Genomic DNA, 6639 nt, shown 5'->3' on the forward strand with positions numbered 1-6639 from the left:
TAAAGAAAAGAACACCCCTACCTAAAGCAGGGGTAGTAACCAGAAATGTGGGTTCAAAAAAGCTAATAAGAACCCACTCAACAAACAAAAATTAAAATCAGCCCTCTCTAAATCTAAATGATCAGAGACTCAGTCTATGAGTGAGTTCTCTCGACTTCTCAGATGAGGAGACTAATAAGGTGGTTACAACCAGCAGCCTCACCTCCAAAAGGCAAATCCGCTGTAAAATTAAAGAGGGATACCTTTACAAAGAATGCTGCCTCAAACACATAATGGATTATAAAATAATCCAATGGAACTGTCGTGGTTTCCGCAACAACTTCTCTGACATTAAACACCTGACATCGTCTACTTCATCTCTCTGCGTGGCACTCCAGGAAACACATCTAAAACCTGGAGAAAGAATTTCTTTAAAAGGATTCGATCTCTACCGTAAAGATGACGACAGCCACACCCGCGCCAGTGGAGGTGTGGCTGTACTGGTTTCAAACCGCATCCCGTCTTTACCGGTACAAATAACAACAGAGCTGCAAGCTGTGGCAGTCAGAATTTCAATGGGCGTTACTGTCACAGTTTGTTCCATATACTTGCCACCAGATGTCAGAGTCAATGATGATGAATTGGATGCCTTGGTTGAACAGCTGCCAACTCCTTTCCTTTTACTTGGTGATTTCAATGGTCACAATCCAATGTGGGGCAGTCACGACATCAACTGTCGAGGCAGAGCCATTGAAAGATTCATAGGTAATCACCAACTATATTTATTTAATACTGGAGAAGTGACATACTTCCACGCCTCAACAAGAACATTTACTGCCATTGATCTATCATTAGCAACCCCAAATCTGTTTTCAGCGTTTATATGGGAGGTTGGATCTAATCCACTTTCCAGTGACCACTTCCCAATATTTCTAAAATACCAAGGCAGAGAAAGCTGTGAAACAGCCCGTCCACCACGCTGGAAACTTGAAACGGCAGATTGGCCTGCTTTTTCCTCTTTGGCTAACGTCACTGAGGAAATGGTCAATACTGCTGATATCAATGATGCAGTCGAAGTTGTCACTTCCAGTATTATTCAGGCAGCCGAAAAAACAATGGGGAAAACGTCAACCAGATATCCAAAACATCCGAAACCATGGTGGGATCAGAATTGCGAGGCAGCATTTAAAAAGCAAAAGAAAGCATGGGGGATTTTCAGAAGATACCCCACTGCTAACAATTTGGTTGCTTTTAAAAAAGCAAAGGCTAATGCCAGAAAAATAAGAAGGCAAAGCCAAAGGGATTCTTGGAGGAAGTATGTTTCTAGCATAACATCTTCCACCAGCTCAAAAGCAGTCTGGGATAAAATCCATAAAATCAATGGAAAATATGCTTCTCACTCTCTGTCCATGCTGGAAAGTAATGGCACAATAATCAGTGACATAAAAGGTATTGCTGATTTGTTGGGTGAAACATTTTCGTCTTCATCCAGCAATATTATGTATACAAGGGATTTTCAGGCTTATAAAGTCCAAACTGAAAAACAATATCTAAACTTCCACTCCTCATCTAATGAGGAATATAATGTGCCATTCAGCAGAATAGAACTATGTACAGCAATCTCTCGCTCGGGGAATACTGCTGTAGGTCCGGATAAAATCCACTACAGCATGATAAAAAATCTGTCAAACAATTCCCTTAGTAACCTTCTGAATCTGTTTAACAGAATATGGACAGAACATATTTTTCCTGACTCTTGGAGGCTATCAATTATTATTCCCATACCCAAACCAGGTAAAGACCGCAAGAATCCCTCTAATTACAGACCAATTTCTTTGACTAGTTGTCTGTGCAAACTTTTCGAGAGAATGGTAAACAGACGCCTGATGTTCCTCTTAGAGGAAAAAAACTACTTTTCACTACATCAGAGTGGATTTCGTAGGAACAGAAGTACAACAGATAATTTACTAAATCTTGAAACATCCATTCGCGAAGCGTTTGTTAGACGACAGCACTTAGTGTCTGTGTTTTTTGATATAGAGAAGGCCTATGATCGCTGCTGGCGATATGGGATACTCCGTGATCTGCACAAATTCGGATTGCGGGGTAATTTGCCAATTTTTATAAAAAACTTCCTACAGAATCGAAGATTTCAAGTCAGGATGGGCAACACTTTGTCTAGGCCTTTCACACAAGAAGAGGGTGTCCCTCAAGGATCTATTTTGAGTGTAACTCTGTTCCTAATAAAAATTAACAGTATAACTAACTGTCTCCCTCCCAGTGTGAAACACTCTCTGTATGTGGATGACTTTCAGATTTCCTGTCAGTCTAGTAACATGGGTTTTATTGAGAGACAACTGCAAACCTCCTTAAATCGAATAGACAATTGGTCCAAGACCAATGGTTTCAGTTTTAACGTAGAGAAGACCTCGTGCATCCACTTTTGCCGAAGGCGTGGTTTGCACCTGGATCCTGAAATTCACCTAAATGGGGTTAAAATCCCAATGGTCAACGAAGCAAAATTTTTGGGTGTCGTGTTTGACCATAAATTGACGTTCTTACCACACTTGCGCAATTTGAAGAGTAGATGTTTAAAAGCTTTAAACCTTTTAAAGGTATTGTGCTGCTCATCCTGGGGAGCAGACAAATGTTCTATGCTCAGGATTTATAGGGCCCTTGTTCGCTCTAAGCTGGACTATGGATGCATTGTGTATGGCTCTGCGCGAGAATCTACTCTTCGGATGCTGGATCCAATCCACCATCAAGCATTGCGTTTGTGCACTGGTGCATTTCGAACTTCTCCTGTACAAAGTTTGTATGTGGATGCTCATGAGCCTCCACTATCTCTTAGGAGAGAACAGTTGTCTCTTTTTTATTACATTAAACAGAGATCTCAAAATAAACTTTTAGCTGATTGTTCAGATAGTCAGCTGAGGAGATTATTTGCAGCTCGCCCAAGTAGTGTCCCTACATTTGACATAAGAATGGAGAATGTAAGCAGCACGATTGACCTGGACACAAGCAACATTTTGCAGGTCGAGGTCGATAATATATCACCTTGGTCAATTCCTGTGATAAACGTTGATTTAAGCTTAAAGCAGTTTCTAAAAGAAACCACCCCAGACTACGTTTATAGACAGCACTTCGCAGAAATTCAACATCGTGACAGGAATTTAATTCCTATATACACCGATGGATCTAAATCGGATGACTATGTTGGCTTAGCCTTTGTTTGCCAGGATGAAATCGTGGCAGAACAAATAGCACCGAATTCTTCCATTTTTACTGCGGAGTTGCAGGCTATTTATTTAGCCCTAAAGTATATAAATAGGAAAGGTCATCGTTGCTGCGTGATTTACACTGACTCAGTTAGTGCACTTCAGGCTTTGATCTCGTATGAACCTAGTTTTCACTCCATAGTGATTAAAATTCGTAAGCTGATTTGCCATCTTTTTGCGAGGAATTTCTCTATAAAATTTTGTTGGGTCCCAGGCCATGTAGGTATAAGAGGGAATGAAGAAGCTGACGCAGCTGCAAAGTCAGCAAGTCCTTCTCAGCATACAATGCATATTGAAGGAGGTGACTTGAAGCTAGTTGTTAAAAAACGACTAGAGGAGAGATGGCAAAATGTGTGGAACGCACAAGTCCACAATAAACTACACGAGATCAAACCTGTGATAGAAAATTGGACACAGAAGAAACCTTATGACAGGAGATCTGAGGTCATTCTTACTCGTTTGAGAATTGGACATACTCGACTGACTCATCAATACCTTTTGAAGGGTGATGACCAGCCTGTATGTCAGTATTGCAACTGTAATGTAAGTGTTAAGCACATACTGAGCAATTGCATCGCCTCTGAACGGATTCGTAGGCAGCATTTTGGAAATGCAAGTTTTAACGAGATTTTGGGCCAGAGGCCAAATGTTGATAAATTATTGAACTTTCTAAAAGTTACAAATATTTATAAAGAAATTTAATTATTTATTTATTTATATCCATATACATGTTGTTGTTATACACAGTTTAACTGTTGTATATTTTTGTTTTTGGTTTTTTGTTTTTGTTTTGTTCATTTTTATTGTTATTTATGTACATATATATACCATAAGTTGTGGCGCAGCTTGGCCTATGTGGCCTATGTGCCAATAAACTTTAACCAACCAACCAACCGTTTACGGCGCTTTGGTCGCTTTCCAATGTGGCTGCTAGTTTAAAAGTCCTAATTCACAAGCGATGGCAGATTTAAATGCAATAAGTTAGCCGATGTCGTCTCCGAAAGTTGGACTAAACAAACAAAAATAAAATCTTACAGCTAGCTAAATTTTAAGTAATATCTTACTTGGTGTAATGTCGGCGTCCAAAAGTCTTCTTAAAACCACTTTGGGTAGCAAAGAACATTGACAAAAGGCAAAAAACAGCGAAAACCAGAGCAAAGAGCGCACACGTTTGTTTGGCAAGCGAAAAACGTGCAAGTGTCGGTTGCAACAATACGTGTTTCCATAGAAACGGCAACAATTGCCGTTTCTATGGAGATTAGAAAGTGCCTAAAGCCCTGGTCACACTATGCAATTTCCAGCTGCGTGGGTGACAGCAACCGCGATGGCTGTTTTTGTTAACTGGTAATCCCCCCTCGAAAACCGGCGCGACTGCAACCACAACTAGAAACAAAAAGTTTGTTCTACTGGCAATGGTTGCAAACACGCATCCAATCAGAAAACATCTTTGTGCCACGTCATACTTTGTGTTGTATATTTGTCAACAATTTTGATTATAACATTCGTATTAACTCAGTTTCAGTACACTTAAATATAGCATTTAATATAAATAAAATCTGAATTTATAAAAGTTATTGTTAGATTTATTTTAAAAAGTTTGATTACTTTTAATAATATACAATTGAATAAAATAAATGCTTATATAGAAGAAAAAATATATCGATTATAAATGAGTTAAATCATTCAAGCTTTCCTCTAAATAGCATCCAAAACTTCTGGGATAATGACTGATATAGAATTATGGGCCACTCTAAATTGATATGCCAAACTACGAAACGTTTCGCCTAAATTATATATAAGTATTGGTATTCATATGGATATATCCCCTATAACCTACGGCATCCGAAAGCCGTAATTCATTCATCAGCTGGTGAAAGCACGATTGTTTAGCTTGTTGATTTTAATTTCGTCAAGTTTTAACCCAGCATGAACGTTTTTCCTTATTTTTTCTCTTCGTATATTCTTGCCAGCTCTAACAAAATTAGTGCCTTTTTTTTATTCCTTCCAGAAAAGGAACTGCTTGTTATTTTAATACGAAAAGTAGCTAAAATTTCATAAATACTCTGAAGTAGAACGTAAAAATGTCGGTAAACTTACGAAAGTAGACAAAAACAAGCTACTGTAATTTTATTGGTTTATTATAGGGTCAGGTTCCGAGTTGCAACTTCAACGAACAATGTGTGACCACAAGAAGACGTGCGTGACTCACGCTTGTTGCAGTTGCGGTCGCCTGCGCGGCTGGAAATCGCATAGTGTGACCAGGGCCAGGTCAGCAAGTCCTCCTCAGCATACAATGTTTATTGAAGGAGGTGACTTGAAGCTAGTCATTAAAAAACGACTAGCAGAGAGATGGCAAAATGTGTGGAACGAACAAGTCCACAATAAACTTTACGAGATCAACCCTATAATAGAAAATTGGACACACAACAAACAGTATGACAGGAGATTCGAGGTCATTCTTACTCGTTTGAGAATTGGACACACTCGACTGACTCATCAATACCTTTTGAAGGGTGATGACCAGCCTGTATGCCAGTATTGCATTTGTACTGTAAGTGTTAAGCACATACTGAGCAATTGCACTGCCTCTGAAAGGATTCGTAGGCAGCATTTTGGAAATGCAAGTTTTAAAGAGATTATGGGCCAGAGGCCAAATGTTGATAAATTACTGAACTTTCTAAAAGTTACAAATATTTATAAACAGATTTAGTTGTTTGTTTATTTTATATTTACACCTTGTTACTATATACATTTTAATTGTTATTTATTTTTGTTATCGGTTCTATGTTTTTTGTTTTTTTTCTGTTGTTTTATTTTGTTCTATTTTATTCTATTTATTATTGTTATTTATTTATGTATTTATTTATACCATGTGTTATGGCACAGCTTGGCCTGTGTTGCCTTTGTGCCAAAAAACTATTACCAACCAACCAACCGTGACCAGGGCTTAACAAATTAAAATGCGATTGACGTAATGGATTCTTTTTGAATTTTAAGGCAAATATCTGCATTTTTTACGTTTCTATTCCTGGAATGAAGAGGGATTGGGATCGAGAGACTCCTTACCACTCCACTTTCGGTTTCCATTCTCCACAAGGGGTTAGAAGGAAGATTTTTTATAATCGAACATCATCTTTACCTCGCCATCCCCAAAACTAGAACAAATCATTCTTCTTGTTTGTCCAGTATTCTCCGATTGACCGACAGCACAATTTTTACTAAATTTCGTATATTTCGTTTATCTGACGCCATTTTAAAAGCTCTTATCTGACGTCATCGGACGTTGGTTATATGAAATATGCGCGTTATAGTTTAGTTACGTAAACGTTAATCAAAGCGACTTAATATTAAATAAGCAAATTTTATGAATTTACCCGCCCCA

Source organism: Centruroides vittatus, unplaced genomic scaffold (assembly GCF_030686945.1).
Source record: "Centruroides vittatus isolate TY-2023 unplaced genomic scaffold, ASM3068694v2 contig_193, whole genome shotgun sequence".
Lineage (NCBI taxonomy): Eukaryota > Metazoa > Arthropoda > Arachnida > Scorpiones > Buthidae > Centruroides > Centruroides vittatus.